Source organism: Falco biarmicus, chromosome Z, assembly GCF_023638135.1.
Source record: "Falco biarmicus isolate bFalBia1 chromosome Z, bFalBia1.pri, whole genome shotgun sequence".
NCBI classification, from domain to species: domain Eukaryota; kingdom Metazoa; phylum Chordata; class Aves; order Falconiformes; family Falconidae; genus Falco; species Falco biarmicus.
Genome location: NC_079311.1, coordinates 81314149 through 81336171, shown reverse-complemented (window position 1 = coordinate 81336171; position 22023 = coordinate 81314149). Strand labels below are relative to the sequence as shown.

General features: G+C 41.7%; 1 protein-coding gene across 22 annotated transcripts in view; it reads left to right on the top strand.

Moving 5' to 3' along the window:
- TCF4 (transcription factor 4) overlaps window positions 1-22023 on the top strand; it is a 240339-nt gene that overhangs the window by 36811 nt on the left and 181505 nt on the right. The window contains exon 1 of one of the 22 annotated variants that reach the window (XM_056323852.1): window positions 21349-21541. The exons of the other annotated variants lie outside the window; for them this stretch is intronic. The gene's annotated coding sequence lies outside the window, so the exon portion shown is untranslated. Of the gene's footprint in view, window positions 1-21348; window positions 21542-22023 lie in introns of those variants that run through there. 22 annotated transcript variants of the gene reach the window in all.

Here is a 22023-nt window from a genome sequence, read left to right as displayed (position 1 = left end):
GGTGCTGTGACCCTATGGAGAACATTCGTGGCTACTTGAATAAAAAGCTAGGTCTGTCATTATCTGAAAAAACGAAGAAACTCAATTTCTGGGTCGGACCTTGCCAAGAATATAATAGTATCTACTTTCCTCACAGGCTTATTGTGGGGCTTTTAAAAATTATTATTTAAGTGTACACAGTGCAATGTACTATGCAAATTAAATGTTATTATTTTGCTTCTAAGCAGTAAGTATGTGTAAGCCCTGTCATTTAGAGAACATCAGAACCCAATTACTTCAAATACCTGCCTAGCAATTTTGATTAGTTTATTGTACTGTGTTTAAATAGGGGGAAAAAATAATTGAACAATAGCAGTAGAAAAAAACCTATTTAAAATGGGAGCTGATTCTCTATACTAATATTTAAGATACTAACAAAGGCACTAGAGATGAGACTACACTGCAATGTCACTGCAACGTCAATGTTTTGGAAGGGGGCAGGGGAGTGAAGCCCCAGGGGAGCCCAGCTCAGTGTCTCCTTCCCAGGGATGGGAGCCCATCCCCAGCAGGGACTGACAAAACATGGGTCATGGAGCGTAGCTAGGGTGTAGGGATGGTGTGGCACGTTGTGCAGGTATGTTCTATACAAATGTATTCAAGATACAGCCCAGGGAAAGTCTGTTTATTACAGGAAAGAGGAATGATTTTAAGTACTTGTAGTTGATCTGGAGCAAGGCTCTTCTGGCAAATAGATGGACTAGATGATCTAGCAGGACTTTTTGGATTTCTGTCTCTGTTAAATTGCATTTGTCACTGGACTATGTCTAGAGATTTTGAAACATTTTACTAGAAAATGTTCTGGATTGTGCTATCAAGACCAGGTGGCAGCAGTTTTAACAGCATGTATTTTCTCTTCCAATTTTCAACATTGAAACTTGTAGAATGTCTAACCGATAATTTAACTCCCTACCTACTAATTGGACCAAGACATAACTTTGTAGCTTTATCTCTTTCCTATTCCTCATTTTATTTCTGTTTCAATTAGTGAGTGTGCCTTTAGCAAAAGACTAAGATTGTTTTTCTATCTGTTATAGGATTTGCCTGCAAGAGAAATGCATTTTATTGCCTGTCTTCTCAAATAGCATTCTCCCCTTTACAATCAATGAAAAGACCAACAAGCTCATTTGCCTTTAGGTTTGGCCTCCTTGTATAGGGCTGCTTCCCTCTTACTGGAGCCAGGGAAGACATTTACCTCTGTTGACACTTTCAGTTTAACAAAAACCTGCTTTAACATCCTTCTCGTGTCATATTTCAAAATTGAAAAGAATAGGCCTGAGAACTTGACTTCATCAGAGATGCCAAAATGCTAGCAGAGGCTGATGTCCTGCGGAAAGCTCCGAGAGCAGCAATGCCTGTTCCCATGATCCAGGGGGTGAAACGGCAGCAGCCACCTCATCCCACAGCTGGCCATCTTGGTTTGAAATCTTGAGACGGTGACTCTGCATGTTTTATGGCAAGTAGGTCATTGAACCAAATTGATAGCTTTCTCATCCTCAGTACTGTCGTTTGCAGTGAGGTTGCTGGGTTAGGATTGTTAGTTTTAATTCTTGGCAGAAGTGCTTAGGAGCTATTGGCAGAATAGTCAGGGACTCAGCTGTGATACAAGGTGATACAAAAGAGGTGGCACATGCATGAGATTTGATCAAAATATTTTGATTTTTGCTAAACAGAAGTTCTCTATTCACTGACTTTAACATGATACTGAATGTGATAGAGAAAATAACCCAATCGGTATGCAGTGTACAGTGGCCCCAGCCAGAGACTCATATTCTTGTCAACGACGCAAAGGGTGGGCAGTTGTGTATTTCTTGTAGGAAAATTTCTTTCATTTCATTGAATGTGTCCTGACAACTTCCTGCACGGCTTCCCAGTTGCTAGAAAATGCAGATTCTAGTTGCCAGCCACAGTTAATTGCTTATTACTCATGATTTATTTAATTTAATGCTCTGGTTGACCATGCGCTCGCCTTATTTAAAATGCTTTTAAGAAACAATTTGTCTCTTGTTTGCTGTAGAGTTGTTAACAAGCAAAAGAGAAACATTAGAAGTTTGAAACTTCATTTCAGAGCTTGTGTAAAATAGCTCAGTGGACGTAGTCTGTCTTCACAGGTAGCACTTTTTAAAAACTAGAGGACTTACAATTAAAAGCACTGCATTAAACTGTGTTCTCTGTGTTCTGGGTCTAGATGTGTAGGTTGTGGGCAGAGGAAGAAATGTTCCTCCTGGCTGGTTGGCATGCTGGGGTTTCTGCTTGACATCATTTGATTGCTGCTGGCTGGGCACTGCTTTGTCCAGCTCCTTGGCCTCACCTGTATCTTCCATTAGCTCATTCCCAGAGTGCTGTTGCGCATTACCTTTTCAAAGATTAATGTCCTAAGTGAAAATGTTCCTAAAAAGTGCTGTTCAACTACAAACATGTTAACATTTTGTTCTTGTGTACCTTATTTTCCTAAGCAACAACTATCCAAAAGAATTAAAATAGTTTGTTCTGAGATATTTTCCAGATTACTTCTTTGCTGTTACTCGGATCTCTTCAATGGTTGTATTTGATCTACAGGAGGCCAGATTTGCTTAGCTTCATGCCTTTTTTTTTGCTTTTTTATTGCTGTCACCTGTGGGTCCTTGTGGACACTTATGCCTGCATTAACAAGCCTTATATTGTGGGGGTGAATTGCTAATTTTTTCTCTTGAAAGCAGAAACTTGTGACTTTTTTGTTCTTTCTTTTTTTCACCACTTATTCCAAAGTGTCATTCCATTTTAAATAGATACTTCAACTTTCATGATTTTTGTGGATCTTGGCTTTTGCAAAAAATAATTGTCTGTGAGTCTTTTCCACCTGAGCCTTAGTGTCCTCAACTTAAATAACCAACTTCCTCCAAGTAATGTCCTAATCTGCTAATTTCTCTTGATTTTTCTTCCTTCATGTTCTCCACCCTCTTCTTCCTGGCTTCATGATCCATGTTTATCACTGCATAATGTTATTTTCATTGAGCCCCAGCATGTGCGCAGGTGAGTGCATCCTTCTGTGGCTGGCTGGCTGCCTCCTGCCTCTCCCTACCATACCCTTTCCTTTCACACTCTGCAGCGCTCAAATTTAGCTTATTCAATTACGGTGGATCTCTCTACTTCTCTCTAGCCTGCAGAAGGACCTAATTTATTAGAGAAACTGAATGCTTCCGTAGTCAAGGTTGTTGGTTTCTTATTTGTAGCCTTCAGTTTTGCTCGGTCCCTCCCTTCCCCAGCAGAGCCCTTTTCTGAAAAAAAAAAAAAGCAAAACACCAAACACCAAAACAACCACCCAACCAAACATTTCCCCTCTCCTTTTCTGAGACTTTTGAAGAACAGTGAACTTGTGACATTATCCATAGGGAAAACTTATAAAAGACCCACAGGTTTGCCATATTGTGCCCAAAATTCACATCTAACCAAATGTTTTTTTGCAGGTTGGTGGAAAAATGTTCTGATAGCATTTTTTTTCCTCCAGTATTTTGCTCTTGAGCACGCCTCTGCACTTCCTGGGTTTGGCCAGGACTAGAAGTGGAAGTGCTGAAATACCATGAGACAGACTGTTCATCTGAGCTTTCCCACTCACTTTTCCAGACCCAAGCAGTCTAGGCACTTTCAGTAAACATCTGATATTTCTGGATAGTGATTTGAACCAAACCTCTGTACTTGTCATTCTGGGTTGCTCAGTGATGCACTTTTTGACTGACGGGCTGTTGGTCCTTGGGAGGACAGCTATCTCCGTTACCCGTGCAGTTACACAGGCTTCTCCAGAGGTGCTGCCTCCTGCCCGGTTTATCAGATAATTCTGTTCATCTGCTGTTACCCCTCTACGTGTTGTCCTGCCAGGCCTTACGCTCCCCAGCCCTGCTGTAGTCTGGCACCATGTGGGTATCGCTTCTCTTTGATGGCTCTTGAAGCCTTGTCTCTGCAGAGCACAGAAAAGGCAAAGTTTTAATCTGGGTGGAGGAATTTAATGGAGACAGAGTTAAATCACTGGTTGCAATTAGTTTCTGTGAGATCCTCATTTAAACAATGAACTCAAGCTCTCTTCTGTCTTGGTGCTACTTATTTTCTAGGAAGTAGAGTAGTTCTGTATCACCTGCGTTTTAGTAATTATGTTGCTAATTCAGATAAGGAATTTTTGTGTTACAGTAGAAAGTGAATGAAGCTCTCATTAGTTATGTGGTCATGATTTTAAATTGTGGTTTCCAGCAAGTTTTGCACTTGGGTGAAATTTAGAATTTAATTATAATAGCCAAACCCAGCAGTTTAAATAACTTTTAGTAGTTTGACTATAAGCTTACGGTATTCTTCTGCTTTGAAATGAACAATGGCACTAAACCCATGAACTGTTGGTGATTTGTACTAGCTAGTGGATTGAACCGATTGGTTTTGGTTAGTGTCCTTCAGTGTTTCAGAAGTAGTAAATCTTATGCTTTCTGTTTTTACTGGTAGGATGGAAGAAAAGGATAAGCTGGCATACTTTTTTCACTCCAGCCTCAAACACCTTGGCTGTTGTGTTGTACTGGTAGAACAAATGGAAACAAAGGAAATGTTCTGTATATGTTTAGGGAAGAGGCTGGTGATGTCAAAAAACATTTGGTTTTCTGCATGCCAGAGTGCTAGGAGTTTGGCCAGTTATTTCTGTTAGATTAGTGGCTTATATTTCTTGAAATACAAACACCAAATTTACAATACTTGAATATTAACTTTTAGTTCATTTATATTGTTCAAAGACTGCAATTTTAGATCTTAAAAGAAGCCAAAGTTTTACATTTGCATTGAATTATTTTGAAAAGAAAATTATGTTTAATTCAGTTTGATTTCTGACTGATAAAAGTAATTGTTTTCCTTACTCTGGTATTGGTTTTCCCCTAGAGTCTTATTTTTTGGTTTTGTAGCACAGCCAAGGAGGTTGCGGGAGGCAACAGCAGAGAAAAATCCTTTAAGATATTAAGTGTTGAAAATAATAAAAATTAAATACTGAAAATAAATAAAACCCAAACCACCAGATAAGCAGGAAAATTCCCCACCAAATTGAATGATGCTATATATGATTCCTCTCAAAGCACACCACAATATATTGCAAAATAGAAAAAAGTAAATGTCACCAAATTCAGTCCTCTTAAGGCTCATAGTTTGGAGCTTGCAGTTAGTTGTGTCCTAGAAATATCATGTATGCATGTAAATATATGTAGTGTGTGTGTATATATATATATTAGTATACATACATGTACACATTTTGCAAAATTAGGCCCAGAGTATTTTTATGTGTGTGTATATATATATATGGCTCAAATCTGCATCCAGTAAAGTTAATTGTATATATTTCAACTACACAGATAGCTGTAGAAGTTAAGTGAAATAGGTGCAGTTTTCCCAAATGAGAAACTGCTGCTCTTACAAATAAAATTATTAAAAAAAACCCAACCAGATTAATCTGTATTTTTTTTGTCTGACATCTTAAAACTTCTGACCTGGGGAATTTTTTTCCTCACTGGTGTTGGTAAATGCAGTCATAAGCATCTCAATAATAAGAGGTACTTATTTCATGCTCTTTTTTTTTTTTTTTTTTTTTTCCTTGCTGATTTCTTGTGCAAAGTGTTCCCTCTAAAATTTCTTGATTGAAAAAGCATCTTGGGGAATGATGCATTTTGATGCAAGACAGAGTAGCGATAAGCGCTAACTGCTGCTTCTGAAACAGTAGTAAAAAGGAGGTACTAAGTGCAGCCAACATAATTTTATAGCATCTTACACTTTTATTTGTGAAACAGCGTATTTAAATATGTTAATGTTATGCACATCCATTGAAACAGAATACAGGCTATAAACTTCATGCTGTGAGCATGAAACTTGAGGCTGCTTCAAGAAATTTTTGCTGACTCTTATTATTAGTTTCATATAAAATCATAATGGACAAAGGTCAGAGAAAAATGAATTGTGTATATCAAATGGGTTTATTTTGTACATTCAGGATTATTTTCTGTATTTATTTTCACAGTTTCCCTGGCTTCCCTGCAATCCTTGATTTTACAGAGCAGCTAGAGGAGACAAATACTATTGAAAAATGGGAAAACTTAATCTGAAAAAGAAAGCAGTTGCCAACCAGTCCATGATCAGGTGTCCTACCTTTCAGGCTGCTGAATTTGCTTTCTGAAACTAATTTGACTGTTTAAGGAGAACATTTGTGTTATCATAGCGTAGAAATGTATCATCGTTTTTATACACACTCATAAATTCTACAGCTCAGCCAGTAATTTTAAAGCTTGTCCAAGACTCATGTTTGTGCTGAAACTCTGCAGAAGACGTTGCAGCTCAAAAGAACAATTTTGGAATGAAACGTGGTATTTTGCATGAGATGGAATGGCTCTTTCAGCATATGGCAATTATGATGTAGCTTGTTCTGGCAGGGCAGGCAGGAAGTCTGCAGCTCGGGGTCCTGTGCATCGCAGGGTGTTGACAATTACTCCTATATGTCATTAAAAGTAGCCAATTAGAAATTTTATTTTATTTTTTTCCTCTTCCAAGGGCCTAAAATTTTTATTGTTTATACAGCTCTCATTAGATTCAGCCAAACAGTTGCAAACGCTTCTAGGCTGTGGCAGTGGCACAGTGATGCTGTGTGTGAAGCGCTGGCATTCGCCATGGGCTGGCACAGGGTTGGGCGCCATGCGGGGTGTCCTCAACGCGCTATTTCAGTAGCTCTTTCTTGCAAGGTAAACACTTTAGCACAAGGTCAGCATCCATGTAGCAAAGTTTTTCTTTCCACCAGGCACATAGGGCTAGCCTTTTTTACTTTTTCCTCTTATTGTTTGTTCATTTTGTAAAATAGCAAGCAAGGTGTCGATGTGGTGCAGCAAGTGAAGGCAGCAGGCTGGGAGCACAGGTGAAGGAAGAGGCCAGCTTCGCAGTCGCCATAAATCACAACCCTGCCGGCTTCCGTGCAGCTTCAGTAGTTTGTACCAGCCTTCATTTTGGAATGATGAATTTGATACATTATTCAGTTTTTTGGAACCAAGTGTTATTTTCCTCTCTCTGTTCTCATCTTCTTGAAGTCAGGAAGGGTAACAGGATCACTGTGTGAAAATACTGCGGGTGGAGCGAAAGGCTCTGCTTGAAGAAAATATTGGCCACAAAATACGAATTGCAGGTCCGATGCTGGAAAATTAAACTAAAGGTTGGTTTGTTCTCCTTATCCTTCCTGTCCCCAGTGTGCTGGGGTGGGGCCATGAGAGAAAGATTGCATTAAAGGAAGTAAAAAGCACTTGTGATGTTTATTCTCTATAAAACACATTTCAAGCATCAAACCCTGTACTTGGTATAAATTCTAAATGGGAAAGAACAGAGTGTATTGGAAATGTGATGAGGAGATTATTAAAGGGCTGATTTAAGTAGTCATGTTGCAGCCCATAAACCGTATCTAAATCTCTGGAGCAAGCTTAAAATACTACATTGAGGTCAATCTTTAGAATACCTGGATTTGAGAAAATTGAAAACAAATTTCTGTGTGGAGGAGTTCAGATTCAGAAGTCTCTCGTTCATTCTGGAGGGCGAACTCTTCTTACTAACATCTTGAGGAATGAGTGCTTCAGCCAAAGGGTGGTGCTGACATAAGCAAAAGCAGTGACTCATTAATTCGGCTTCGGTTGGGCAGCAGAAGCGGGGGGCGGGGAATGGCCTAATCCTCTCACAAGGCAGAGAGGTGCCTCTTCATGGTGCTGCTCAAAGTGTCTCTGCAACCCAGTTCTGTCTCACAGCATGCCCGCTGCTGCTCTAGCCACAGGGCGGGTGGCGTTTGCGTGGTCCCTCGACATGGTGCAGATAGCATCACCACGTCCTGCGCCAGGTGAGCCTGCTGCTGCCAGGGCTTGGCTCCTGGCACATGGCTCACACCGCGCGTGGCCAGCTCTCCGCCTCCCGCAGCGCTCGCGGCATGCCAGCAGACAGATAAGCATAGATTTGGTCACTTGCCTAAAGTCATATAGTAAGTCGGCAGCAGAGCTCTGAATTTGATAACTAATATAAATATTTATTACTGGTTTTACTCTGGCAGTGGTAGGTATCTGTGCTACGGTATACTCCACCTTGCACAGGGCTGCTGCCTTGGAAGGTGCAGGAGCCTTGCAGCTGCCTTTGCATTTTTTACTTTTATTTTTCTTCATTTTATGGGAAAAAAAAGTGGGGACAAAATTAAATGCCTGCATTTTCTTTAATTTTGTCGCAGATTTATTTTCTTAATAACATTTCCTTCACAGCTCGGTTTCTCTTTTAGTCTTTTCCTGTGCTGAAGTCATTCTCCAGTGAGTGACATCATTTCTTTACCAAAAAAACCTACTCTGATGTAGTTCCTGTAATTCAAGCAGTAATTTGGTTAATTCAGAATTAAAGGAGCTATTACTGCAAATACGATTTTAGTGCAGCATCAGAAGATGACTGGGAAGAGTTTTCCTTTATAGAAGGGATAGGCTCCCTAATTAGTTAAATGTAAGGAGGTATATGGAACAACAAGAAGGACAAGAGGAACTGTATTTGTACTCTGATCAATTTGCAAAATTTGTCTCCATTTGAAAAGTACTTTATTAGACTATCTGGAGAGATCTGTAATGATCTGCCAATGCAAGTAGTGTGCCCAGACTTGTTACCCAATTATTTTACATTGGCAATTAACAGCTAAGAAGAGCTTCCTGGAAGCAGTCTGTGTATGTTATAGGTGAATCCTTGCCTGTGTGCTTGCACTGGTGTATGCGAGCAAGGCAAGCCAGATTTAATTTCATTTTGTCGATGTATATGAGAGTGTGTAACTCATATACTTGTGTATATATGCAGATGGCAAACCCTGTGTGTAATACTATGTAAATCCCAGACTCTGAGACCTCAGTATGGTCAAATTTCATGGTTTGGCCTATTAATTTTCATGTGACCAAAACAGTGTCTATTTCTCTTATATTTCCCTGGACTAGCTCTCAAGAGCAGCCAACATTTTGTGGGGGTTTTTTTTGTTTGTTTGTTTTGGGGTTTTTTTGTTTGTTCATTTTGGGGTTTGTTTGTTTGTGGTTTTTTTGTTTGTTTGTTTGTTTTTCTCCTAATGGGCTGTGGAAGATGTTAGCCTAATGCCCCACACTTGTTGCTGCTGTAGGTCACTGATTCAGCAGAAGTGCTGGACAGCCTGCCTGTGGTGGGGCCATGGCCCTCGCATCCATGAGGACCACAACCTTCTGGGGCTGGTGGCCTTTCAGACATGGTGCCATGCTCTGCGCGGCTGGGTTGCTGGCTTAGGGGAGCAGGGGTGCCCTTGCCACAGTACAAGTGGGCTGCTGAGACTTTCTGTAGTTGTGTCCCGTGGTACTTGTGTGCTTAGGGATGGTGTTGCTGCCTGGGGGGCTTCTTGACCAGGTTGACTCCACGTGTTGTCCCAGCTGTGACAAGGGTAGTGGAAGGGATGGCTGGAGGAGGTAAGGTGGGCTGACCATGGGGGCTCTGCTCTGCAGAGGAGGGTCTGCAGTCCCAGGCACCCTGGAGGCACTCCAGCTACCCAGCCCCAAAAGACAGGAGGGAGCTACTGGTCCACAGCAGGAGAACATGGGAGGTATTAGGAAAGGAGAGCATCTGAAGGTGGAGACTTTCAGTTGAACTCAGGGTGAGGTTTTCCTGTCTTTCCTCACAGACTGTGGCTTGAAACATCTGGCAGAATGGCAGCATCTGGCACTTTATTTGGCACTTCCATTTGCATGCCTGTGCAAATGTATCTGGGAAATGCACAAATACATTAATTGGGAAGATATGTACAGGAAGTCCATTAATAAGTGCATGGATTACATCTTTTCTATCTTTTCTTACTCAGTGAATTTCCAATCATGGTGTCTAGCAACAACCATGTATTTACCAGTCCCACTTACAAGCCCCACGCTCTTAAAGGCAATTGAGGGAAGAGTTAAGGTCATTGCAAACTGCATTTAATAAGTTATGTGGTTTTCAACAAGCAGAAATTTACACCCATCCCAGTAGCCTGACCCAAGGGTATAAACACTGTTTCTTCAGCCCTAATCTTCAAGCCAATGTGCTGAACAAATCCTTTGGACAAGAAATACAGGGAGCATGGATCGCTTTCTCAGACGTGATGCTCACAGAGTCACTGGTGCAGGGACAACATGTGCAGGGGCTGGAATAAACCCCTGCAGTTTCTGTTGGACAGACCTGGTTTTGCAACTTCAGGATGATTGTGGCAGCACCTTCAGCTAAGGGAACAGGAGGGAACCTGAACCTTTAAAAACTGATTTTAAAATATTTGGAGTATGCGACATCTATCACCTTCTCTACTGGTCTATGCAACATCTGTAAATTGAGCTGGCAAGGGAAATTAAGGGTAGGTAGGTCTGGAATATCATAAGCATAAAGAAGGCAGCAGGTAATTTTTTTAATTAACAAACCTACATGGAGTAAGTTTTACAAATTCCCAGCATCTGTGTGAGATTGAATTTGGCTTGCAAATTATGCTCAGTAATGGCTTTTGGTTTTTGGAGTCTGTGATGGGCCAATTCTTCCAAGCAAAGGCTTTATCTTGAATCCTGAAGTATACTTTGTGCTGGGAGTACTCGGGATTCCCCATTTCACATCCCCCTTCTCCAAGATTTCTGGATCCTGCAAGCTTCAGAAAGTGGCATTGGCAGTAAAGTCAGAGTAAATAGATTACTCTTACATACAGGTGCATAGTTATTACAGGTCAGTACATCTGACCTTTGGAATTCATCATCTGCAGACTCCCTCCCCAAAAATACCTGAGAGTTAATAGCTTGCTTATAGCAATAGGTGCAAATTTTATAGTGTGTTTTACAAATTACATTGTGGACTAGGGAAGAACAAGGTCCAGCTTTGAGGCCCAGTACTTTGAACTGGGGAAGGAATTACTAGGGAGTGGTACATGGCTGCTTCATTTAAAGTAATAGAAACAATGCTCCATGCTTCCTTGTAATATCTGCTGCCACCCGAGAATATGAAACATAAATGAACAATAGCCCCATATATAATGGGATATTTCTGCTGTCTTTCAGAACATCCTATACAAATCAAGAGGTGTAATAAGCAGATATGAATAAAGAGAATATTGTACAAGGACAAGAGGTGGAGAAGGATAAAGACAGGTTTATGGAGGGGTGTCTGGGATGGTAGGTGTTACCATTATGGACATACAGAAAGGGAAGTGTTCCTATAAACGCATGATCCTATGCTCCTGGCTAGTTTGTATTTATAGGCAGAAGAATGCTTTGCTTGCAGGAGTAAGTCATGAAGGCTGACAGAGGGCTGTGTATTTACACGCAAATCTATGGATTTACTTCCATGAATAATGAAAACATGATACCTGTATAAATCTCCTTGGATGAGACTAAACTCAAGCTTAATGATGGTAAAATGGTAAAAAAAAAAAACCACTGAATCCTGTGGGAAAATGGCAAATGCAACTCTGGCTACTGAAGAAGCGTTGTACTGAAAGGCATAGACTATTTTTGGATGGAAAGAAAAGACTTCTTACCTCATCCTTGAAAGAAAGTTGAGACACACATTAGCAGCAAAGCAATTATAAAATGTTAGAGAAGAGACAGTGATTATTGGACTTCATGACAGGAAGTCATTGAGAATTTCCTGAAAGAAGTAAAAGAGGAGTGTATTTGCATTCTGTTCAGTGATTTGGGAGTACTTAAATATTTATAGGAAAATTCCAAGAGGTGGTGTGTGTTTTCCATTATACAGATTTCCTATAAAAAATAAATAAACGTTGCCACAGCAAACTAATGGCTACAGTTTCTGCTCTCTGCTGCAAAACTTACTCTTGTTAGATTGTATTGGGCTTAAATTTTTCCTGAATCATTGATTTACTTTGCTCAATTGCAAAATTTTTTTTGCAATCCAGAACACAAAAGACCTATGCTAATGAAAATTCATGGAATTTAAGAAAAAGAAACATCACTGAACTTTTTACATGAGGAAAAAACCCAAAGCACCACAAACCTTAAAATACCTTTATCTTTTGATTTGGGGTCTATACCACTTTCATATCTCTCTCTTGTTTCTTTCTCTCATATAAAACCTCTTGTTTTGTAAGGGGAACCTGAACAGAAGTTGAAACATCTGTGCGCTCTTAAAACTGGTGTAGGGTTAAGCCTGGTGGGTGCGTTGAGCTGACTTGCGTCGGGCAGGTTTGGGTCAACAGCCCCTGAGGGTGCTGGAGTGCTCCAGCCACCTGTCTGTTAGTGAGGTCGCTTTCTAACCAGTTTCCCCAGTTCCCCTCTGTAAGTCGGCTCTCCTTGTGTCACGCTTACCCTTCTGATTAAAATTTATTCATCCCAGAATTATGAATAATACACAGGAGGAGGAAGGGGGGATATAAAACAGGAGGAATATGCATATAAACATGCAGAACTTCACACCCCAGACTCTTTCATTGCTCTCTGGAAACAATCTAAATGTCTGGTTATTTCTCCTCTCTCCCCACTGTATTTGAATGTATTCAAACAGCAAAAGAATTTTCCTGTCATTTTTTCTTTCGTGCCTGCAGGATTAATAGGTAAATAGCTGGGTTTGTTCTTAAGGCGCTTGTTTGTGAGCGAGTAGGTGGCATCTGGATGTGAAAGTTTAATGAGGGAGATTGGCGCTGCGCTGGGGTGGGTTTTAGTGGAGAACGTGGTGGGGGCTCGCACTCCCCTGTGCCTCTGGTGGGAGGAAAGACCCCCCCCGCTGATGGGAACCAGTCACCCCTTGCTCTGGGCGTCTCACAGGTTTTGGGCAGACATTTCAGGGTCTTTGTCTACTTGGCAGTGGTCCCTGGGCATTGTAGGGAGCATTGGCTTTGTGGGCTCTCATCTGTCTCTGCTTCAGCTAGTTCCAATGTGATCCCTTGGTTCCTAACGATCTGCTCACATCCGTTGAAAAAATGGGGATGCAAGGAGCCTTATGATTTAGGATCTTAAATGCTCTGTTGAAACCGGGCATGGGAGGACTGGAATGCCTCAGGTCTGATCCTAGCATGTACATCCTTTTATTCTGTGGTTTAGTTGTGGTAGACAAGTTGTTTAGTATAAAGATGCTGACATTTGTGTGGGTGCCCAATTCCACAAGTAAACACTGGAATATTTAGTTTTCGGAGACATTGAGCAAGTGGGCCCACATTGTTCTTTGTGAAGCCACTATTGATTAATTCCTCTATAAATAAAATCAGAATCAGACCCAATTTTCCAAAGAGAAGGGAATTAAAATAATTTCTGTTGTTTGGTATGGGCATTGGGGTGAAAAAGTCATAATTACCCCAAATTGAGGGTAATCTGATCCTATCAATTCAGTTTTCCAGTAAATGTTTGTTTTGTTGTTGCCCCCCCCAGTCTTTCAGTTCTGTCTCGGAGCATTTTAGCAATTAATCTGAAATATATTTATTCTTGTTAATGCTTTTCCCCGCACAATGGCTTTTGTTTGGCTTCAAGTTCTGGTGTGTGTTTTTGAACTTCCCTCCAAGCTCGTATTCCAAGCCTAGATTCATCTGAAGCTGTGAAACCTAGCATCGCCTTGGGGAGCTGGAGCCTATTTTCCTACTCCAGAGGAATTCCTCTGGCACTGTGCATGCTGAGCTTCTGAAGGCTGCTGATGTAAGAAACCAGCTCCTTTCCAGAGCATCAGGCTAAGCAGTACAATTGGTCAATGTTTGTTTCTCTTACAGACCAAGTTTGTATTAGGACTGAACCGATTTACTTAAGAGCTTTGTTTATTCTCTGTCATGAAATTCCAAGTCCACCATTGGTTTTGGCTCCCTTGCTCACTTTGGGCTTGATCCTCTGAGCTAACCAGCTGCAGCAAGTTATGTGGGTCTCTTCTGGATTGTTCTTTTGAACTGATACGTGTGTGCACAAAGGCACATATATTTTTCTTTTTTTTTTTTTAAAGTTGATTTGTGCAGACATCAACAGGATATTATTAGTCCCGAGAACTGACGACAGTTTGACAGCCTGATGCGTAGAGGAAGGAAGTTTACAAACATCTTGGAGAGAGCCATGTTGAGCAGTTGAAGGAAATGAGGCATGTCCTGCTGTTATTGTGCTTATAGAGCTGGGATTCCCAAGGGGCAGAATAACCCCATCTTGAGACCTCAGTCTGGCAAAGAACAAGTTGACTCATATTTTATTTTTGTTGTTTTTGTTACGAGTCTGTTACTGTTCCAGTTGTGATGTTGCTTGTAAACAAACTGCTGCTATAATTTTATTTGGAGCTATTGAATGATAGCTTAGGCACATACAGGAAAGCAGGCATCTAAAGCTAGTTATTTTTTTTATATATGTTTTTGATGTTACACTGCATCAGTTATGATAGTTCCCAGATTAATAAATGCAGACACTGAGTCCAGTTTGTGCACAGAGCTCTGCATACACTGGACAAGAAGCTCAGTGTAAGACGTGGTACCCTGGGAGCTCCTGAACAAGAGCCCCTCACCTTCCCTGTGGGGTCACCAGTGAGGGTGAAGCCTGTCCCCTGTGTTTGGGGACTGACTATTGCTCAGTTTGGTTAACCATAACATAGGGAATTCAGTGAAATGAAAAATAGGAAGCTAGTGACAAATTTTCTATAAAATGAAAGTGTTTAAGCGACACAAAATCATCAGGGCTAAAAGGCTAAATGTGCTCTTTGTGCTGAATGGGAGGAGTGCTGTTCCTAAAAATCAAAAGCAGTAAAACTCTTCTGTCCCATGTGCAGAACATGCTGATGCATCCTTAGAGACAGGCGTAATGTATGCACACATTTCCACTCAAAGGCTGTAATGCAGACTCTGTGTGTCTTGACTTTTCCGTGGCTGTCTATCGGTGTTTGTCAGAACTTCCTCCTGCGTTCAGAAGTAAGGGGAGCCCTCTGACTCACTTTGTGCCATCATTACTCCTTTCAAAGTTACATTTGATGACCTGCAGTGTTAATGGACACCAGGTGATCTGAAGTCCTTTCTGCAGCATGGTGTGCCAGATCCTTAAGAGTTTGGAAGGAAGACATGCAACATTTTATTAATAAAGTTTTATTAAAAGATAACAGCTAGGCTGTTCACTGAGCAGTTACAGCGATGGTGATACCATGGTGTCCCAGTGAAGTCAGGTATTGTAACAGGGGTGACGGTAGGGTAGTGATAGGACAAAGGCTAATGGTTTTAAACTGAAACAGGGGACGTTTAGACTGAATCTTAAGAAGAAATTGTTCCCTGTGAGGGCGGTGACACACTGGCACCGGCTGCCCGGGGCAGCTGTGGGTGCCCCGTCCCCGGCAGTGCCCAAGACCAGTCTGGGGCTTGGAGCCACCTGGGCTGGGGGAGCGTCAGGGGGTGGCCTGGGGGGGCTTTGAGGTCCCTCCCAGCCCAAACCTTTCTGTGATTCTATGGCAGCAACAAATTATGGCCAGGGAAGTTGAGGCTCGGTGTGGAGACCCCCTCCCCAGGCAGGCCCCATGGTGCTGGCGTTGGCTGTCTGAGGTGCTGTGGGGTCCTGCTCTGCAGAGGGTTTTGAAGCTGGGATGGAGAGTGCTATGGCTGACTTGATCCAGGCTTAGACGCAGTCGTACAAGACACCTCCCGAGTCTCTTCTGGGTGATGGTGCCACGGTTCTTCCTCCCCAGGCTTCTGCGAAGCCAGCAGGACAGCTGCTGTGACCTCGGCTGAAGTCAGCCACAGCAGGCAGAGCCTGGGGAGAGAGGAGGAACGCTGCGTGGGGCAAGCGCTCATTTCAAGACTTTGACAAACACAGCCAAAGGGACTAAAACTTGCCCTTTAGTTGTGTGGGTTTTTAAAAGCATTTCCTTACTTGGAATGTTAATCTTTATGTCTCCTATTTTATTTTCTTTCTCCCTACTTATACTGTATGGCTGTTTCACTGTTCTCGCCTCACTCTTTAGCATGCCCCACATTGAGAGCCGGTTCTCAGGCAGGAGCATAATAGCATCTTCAGGGCTATGTGTTACTTTCAAGCTTGGACTAGATCTAGAGATGAAATGTCATGTGCTGCTTCTGTGTCGTGGTGGTTAGTCCAGCTGGGCAGCTCTGTACGAGCTGTCCCAAACCTTGTCCCAGAGCTGCCAGCCAGGGCAAGAGCATCTCCTCCCTCCTGGGGAGGTGGGATGGGGAGAGAACCACCACTGTCTGCAGCCAGGCACTGTGCTAACCAGGGCCAGTGGAGTCCCTAGATTGGGGTTAACATCTCACCAGGTATGACTCGCAGCCAGAAATTGCTCTGTCTTGGAATAGCAAGTCAACTGTTGCTGTTGCCATTTCCAATGTTGTTTTGGGTTCTCTTGCAGTATTTTTTTTTTATTTCATAAATATATTTCAGTAGCTGAAGTGATTAAAGAATTAAACAGTCGTTCATGGGAGTGAAATAAACTAGACTTTTAAAATGTATATACTAAATAAAAGGCTTCATGTTGGCATGTCGATGAATATCTGCAGAGTTGGTTGATTATTATTATTTATTTTTTTTAAAGCCAGTAGATTATCACTTGGGTCACAAAGAATAGTTTAAAAAAAGAGAAAAAAAAGCAAGGTTAAAGTGTATCCTAACTCTCTTGCTCACGTTTATAGTACAGTTTTATTACTGAAGGTAAGACAGATAACTGGGCATTACTCCAAATTCCTGGCGGCTTTCCCTTTCCAAGGCACTAATATGGGGATTAGCGTGTTGTTTCAAAGCTATTACCTTTCTTCACCTCCATAATTGCTTGTTCTTAGGGGAGAATACTGAAAACTCAGTGCTCATAAAGTAGACTTTTTATGCAACGTATGCAAAGTTATATTTTGTTATCAGTTGGATTTACTTTAATCTCTGTGTGTGCATTTTCGTATGGCCTGTATGTAAATTACAGGTTCTTTGATTATTTAAGCGCATATATGGCACAGAAGTAGTGGACCAAAGTGAGAACTCAAGATCCTAGTGCTTTTGAGCTTCAAACTGTTGGTATGTTTCCTTGTGATAATAACTTACTGCTCCCACATGAATACTACTGCCCGGCCTGTTTCTGGGATCACAATGATGTGGCACACTCCAGAAGCCGTGGAGGTACACGAAGGAGAACTTCCATGTATGCAAGTGGAGAACATGTTGTTCCTCATGTGGCTTAGGGGCTACTTTCTGTACACTCAGAACTGAGCTGAGAAACAATTGTGTTTCTTCTTTGGATGCTCGTTCCCAAGATGACCCAGAGTAACAGCACCAAGACTATGATCAGTGAACTGTTTCTCATCTGAACCGATCTGGGTAAGCTGGAAAACAGATATAATGCGTACCTGTGCACAGTGCGGCTGCTGCTTGGGGGAAAAAGCCACCTCTCAGCCGTGGTGGAGTGATGGTCTGACTGGGAACGGGAAAATGGGGTCTCAGAACCAGGAGACGACAGGTAGTGGAGCAGCAGCAAACTTTGCTGACTGCAGCTAGAAGAATCCGAAATGGGCTGACAGAGAGAGAGACAGCAGGAGAGAGCATTTGCTGCTAACAATTGACTAGATCCCATGCCCTTGGGGAAGTTTTTGTTCTTTTCTTGGTAGGGGAAATAGCTTGGATGAAAGATACGAGGATATGAAATAAGTTTAACAGCAGGAAGTTGTGTAAACATGATGAATTCCATTAATGGAAAATTTCAAATTGAAGGTTGTCAGTCCTTGTGTATATACCTCTTGTTTTCTTGTGAAACATCACGCGGAGTATTGAAACGCTGTCATAAAGGAAGGCATTAAAAAAAAATGAGAGAAGAATATGCTTGGTTAGTTGCCTGGAAAGAGTAAGAAAATGTTGCTGCCTTGCCCAGGATTACAGTAGATTTGGAAGGTGGTGTGTCATATTTTCCTGCCGTGTTTTACTTGTCCCGTATGAATAAGAGTTCGTTTGCAAAGCTTGCTGGGGAGGAAGGCATGCATGAGAGCACCAGAAAGGCAGCTTCTCCGTGGCTGCTGGCGAGAAGATTACTCAAAGCAGTGCAAGGAGGAAATTCTAAAATTGAGAAGCTGGTAGCATCACTCAGCAAAAGGACAGCTTGCAATTTTGAGTTATAATGATACTGTTAGAAAAACACCCAGTGGCATTTAGTCTGAATTCTGAGGTGCTAAGATGCACGTATGCACCATCAAGACTAACGTGGGAGAAGTAACACCAAGTGACTCGTCTCTCTCCAGAAAAATTGCAGCAATGCTGAGATTGCAGAGCACAAGCGTACAAGGTGCCGTTCCCTGTGGCTTGCAAGAGATAATGAACCTGGATTAATTTTCCTTGCTATTTAATCAATTTTTCAAAGACTAGAAACATACGTTTTTGTGTGTATATATGTATACATATATACGTGCATGCGTGTGAACACCTGTATTGGGCTGTGGATGATCTTGCCTACAATCCACAAAGCACCTCCCCCCCCCGCCCCATCCTGCACAGTTGAAATAAGATGCAGCTGACATCAGTCTCTTTGCCTTTTTATGATATGGGGATGCGGTGGTATCAAAGCAGGCAGGATGAAAGCACAAAAGCTTCCTGTTTCCAGCTGTTTTCCTCAGCAAAGATTTTTTTTTTTTTTTTTCCTAAAGATGATGCTTCCTTTTAAGGGGTTTTTAATCTGCAAACTGTTTCCTCAGTTTATTTCACTACAGTAAAATGTGTTCCCTTTAGGTCATATCTGTCTCTTTTAAAAACCAACCTGCCCTTTTCAGTAGTTTTATTTGCTACTCAAAAGAACAAACATGACTTTATAAAAAAACCTTTAATGAAGTACAAAGACCAATAAACCTTTTGCCACTAGAGCTGAAAATTTATAGTGATTTTTTTTTTTTTAAAGAGAAACCTTGAATAAATTAAGTGGGGAAAGATACTGACTTCATAATACTTTAGAGTTTTTAATACTGAGATTCTTGCGTTTTTACCTGTGCTTGGTGTACAAAAGTAGGTTTAGATTTAGGTCGTATGTAAAAACTGCTTGTTTTGGGGACACAAGTAACTTTAAAGAATGGAAGAAATAGCAATTGGGATAAAAAAAAATCTTCCAGCTGCTTCCATTATGTTAGTCTCTTTTCATTAAACTGATCTCTCTTTGTTTACTTTCTTCTAAACATAAAAATTAAAATATATTGTGCCTTCCTCTGCGGCTCTAATCCTCTATGTGGGTTTGTCACATTTGGAAGTATCCTAAAACACTGCCAACACCTTGGTGCAGAGAGGTGCCCTGCATTGTATTAAGGTAAAATGTTTATGGGGGAACTATATGGTGGGTTTAAGCTCTCACCCAGGCTGGGTCCGGCAGCGTGGTGCCTTGCTGGTGTCACAGATGTCCGCCACTAACGCAGTGTCTGTGCTCTCGGCCACGCTGGCGCTTTTGCTGAGGGAAGGCAAGCGGCGGGTTCCTGCCCGCTCCCTGTGCGAGGTGGATGGAGATTCAGCCAAGAGATGAAGAATCACCCTGGGCACAAGCGATTGTACGGTTTTGCCGGAGAGATATGGCAAGCCCTTGGACTGCAACGAAACTGAAAGCATAAGGGAGAGAACCACCTCATTTCATTGGAGCTGTAAAGCTTTCTCTGACATATGTTTTGAATGGAGATGGTGTCCCAAATGCCAAGATGTGTTGAAGGATAGCTGGTTGGTTTTGGATGATTGTCCTATATTTACTGCTTACAAGTTTCATTGTTGTTGAAAGTCTGCTGTGGTCTGTAAATATGTTCTGGAGCTGTATAAAAATACCACAATTAACATATTCAGAAGGACAACAATTGTCATGGTTGAATGACTTAGAAAGTAGCACAGGCTGTAAACAGGATGTGCTGAAATGAACTAGCACACAGGTCTGCTGCAATGGTCTTTTCAACGAGCGTCTGCTTGTTATCAGCACTTCTGAAAATAATCTTTGGATCCTCTAAAGGACATAATGCTCTGGTTTTTAAATCAGTTCCTCTAAGATGGGAAGCTTAGCTGGCATTGCTACTATTAAAGATAGCCAGATTTGGTTTGGGAGTGATGTCTGGATTCTTACTCTCTAGCTTAGCAAAATGCTATAAAGGGAAGAGGGAGAGGGGGAGGAAGGATGAAAATTTTCCCCAAAACTCTGCTGGAAAAACCCTTCTATTAACAAATTCAATAGCTAAGAGGGAGGCAGGATGTCCTAAGAGGAACTTGTATCTAGACATGGTGGGTGTATGAGATTGTGGTTGTTTTTCACTCAGTAGTGTTAAGGTGTGTAACAGGAAAAAGTATTTCATCAGAATGTTTCAACAGACTCCAGGAACACGTCGCTGAATATATGCTTGCTTTGGTGGAGGGGCGTAATTTATTCAATTTCACATCTCTGCAGTTTTAAATGCTGTAACTTCATTTCAAAGGGTATCTTTAAGGATGATTTCTTTCTTAACGATCCGTCAGATGAAAAAAGTACAGAATTTGCTAAAAACGCCATTCAGAAAGCCACGGACTCTTTCCCAGGTGTAATTCTCAGGAGCATTCTCCAAAGTCCCTGTGATTTAGAAAGATGTCTTGAATGATGATCTAAAGACAGAGGATTTCCAACGATGCACCGAAACTTGTCCTTTTGGCATCTTTTCCCACAGGAGCCTCTGCTTTCCCTAATGTTCATAGGAGCAGTTTCCCTTAGTGTGGGCAACTGGGCCTTGAGTGCAGCAAGGAGTAGATGCTGAAACAGTTTCCATCTTTCCCTTACAGGTGGTTTTTAAATTTATGTCTTTTTAATGAGTTCCCTTGCAAAGAAATTTGTGGCCTTCTTGGGAACAGGGAGGGAGTTGGAGCCCTGTAAGTTTCTTACGAGCATATGGTCAGGCTGAAAAATAGCAGATGCTGTGTGAGCAGAGGGCAGAGCCTCAGAAGGTAGGAGATGAAGAAGGCTTCAAGAGACCCTCGCTCAGTGATCTTTCAGTTCAAAATCAAATGCTGCCGTTATGTAAGTTATCCCTGGCAAAAACTTCAAGGCTTGCAGTCATGCCTCAGCTGTTCGTAGAAGAGTCGAAGTTTTCCAAAAGTGACAAATAATTTCTCAGGCTTCCATTTTATCAAATACAGCTGAGTTATGATGCCTCAGAAGAGTCCAGTGAAAAGACCTAACAGTCTTGAACACATTTGATACAAGAAGCTATGCAGGGCACATATTGAAGACTGAAGAGGTTTTGCAGATACACTTGGTATTCATTGTTATCCTGTAAGAGGAACGGAAAGCCTTGAGAAAATTAATGAAATTATCCTGTTTGAAGAGAAAGGTTTTATTAGCGGTTCCTCATATACCAGGGAAACGACGTGTGCTGTGTGCTGAAGGTCCTCAGCTGGCAGAGGCTGACCAGCACCCAGAGTCTGTGTTTAAAAAGAGCACCGCGTGCCAGGCGCGGATGGAGGGACATGGCATGTAAGGGAAAGATTCCTTGCGAGTGAGCAAGTTGGCTGTCCCTATGGTCAGCCGTACCTGTGACCACGTGCAGTGCATCTGCTGAGGACAGGCATCCTGGTGGTTTTTGTCAGTAAGTATAATGAGAGGGTAGCGCTTTGTGTATTCTACAGTGATGAATTAATTTGGTGTTCGTTGTGGTAGCACTGATCATAATGAATTATTTTGACATTCATGGGGATGTCATGTTTGGTTTTTTTTTTATTTATTTTAAGCTTCTTTATTACAATGCAGAATTATTTAGTAGGCACTTAAAGCATTAGACATTTGATGCAGTTGTCATCATAACCTGTTTGTACTGTTCCCTTGTCTGGATGTTTCTCATGCATCGTGTTCATTCTCTGGAGAAAGACTTACTGGGTGCTAGTAGGGAAGCTTCAGGTACAGTGATGGTACAGCGGCAGTACGGAGTTTAGAATTTGCTGTTCCTCTTCTTCTGCTTGCCTATTTTAAAGTACCTGAGCAAACTCCAAGACTGTAATGTGATTGATTTTACACAGCTTGGAATAAGAAAAAGGCATTTATTTTTGCTGCATAATGCCCAAATCTAAATGC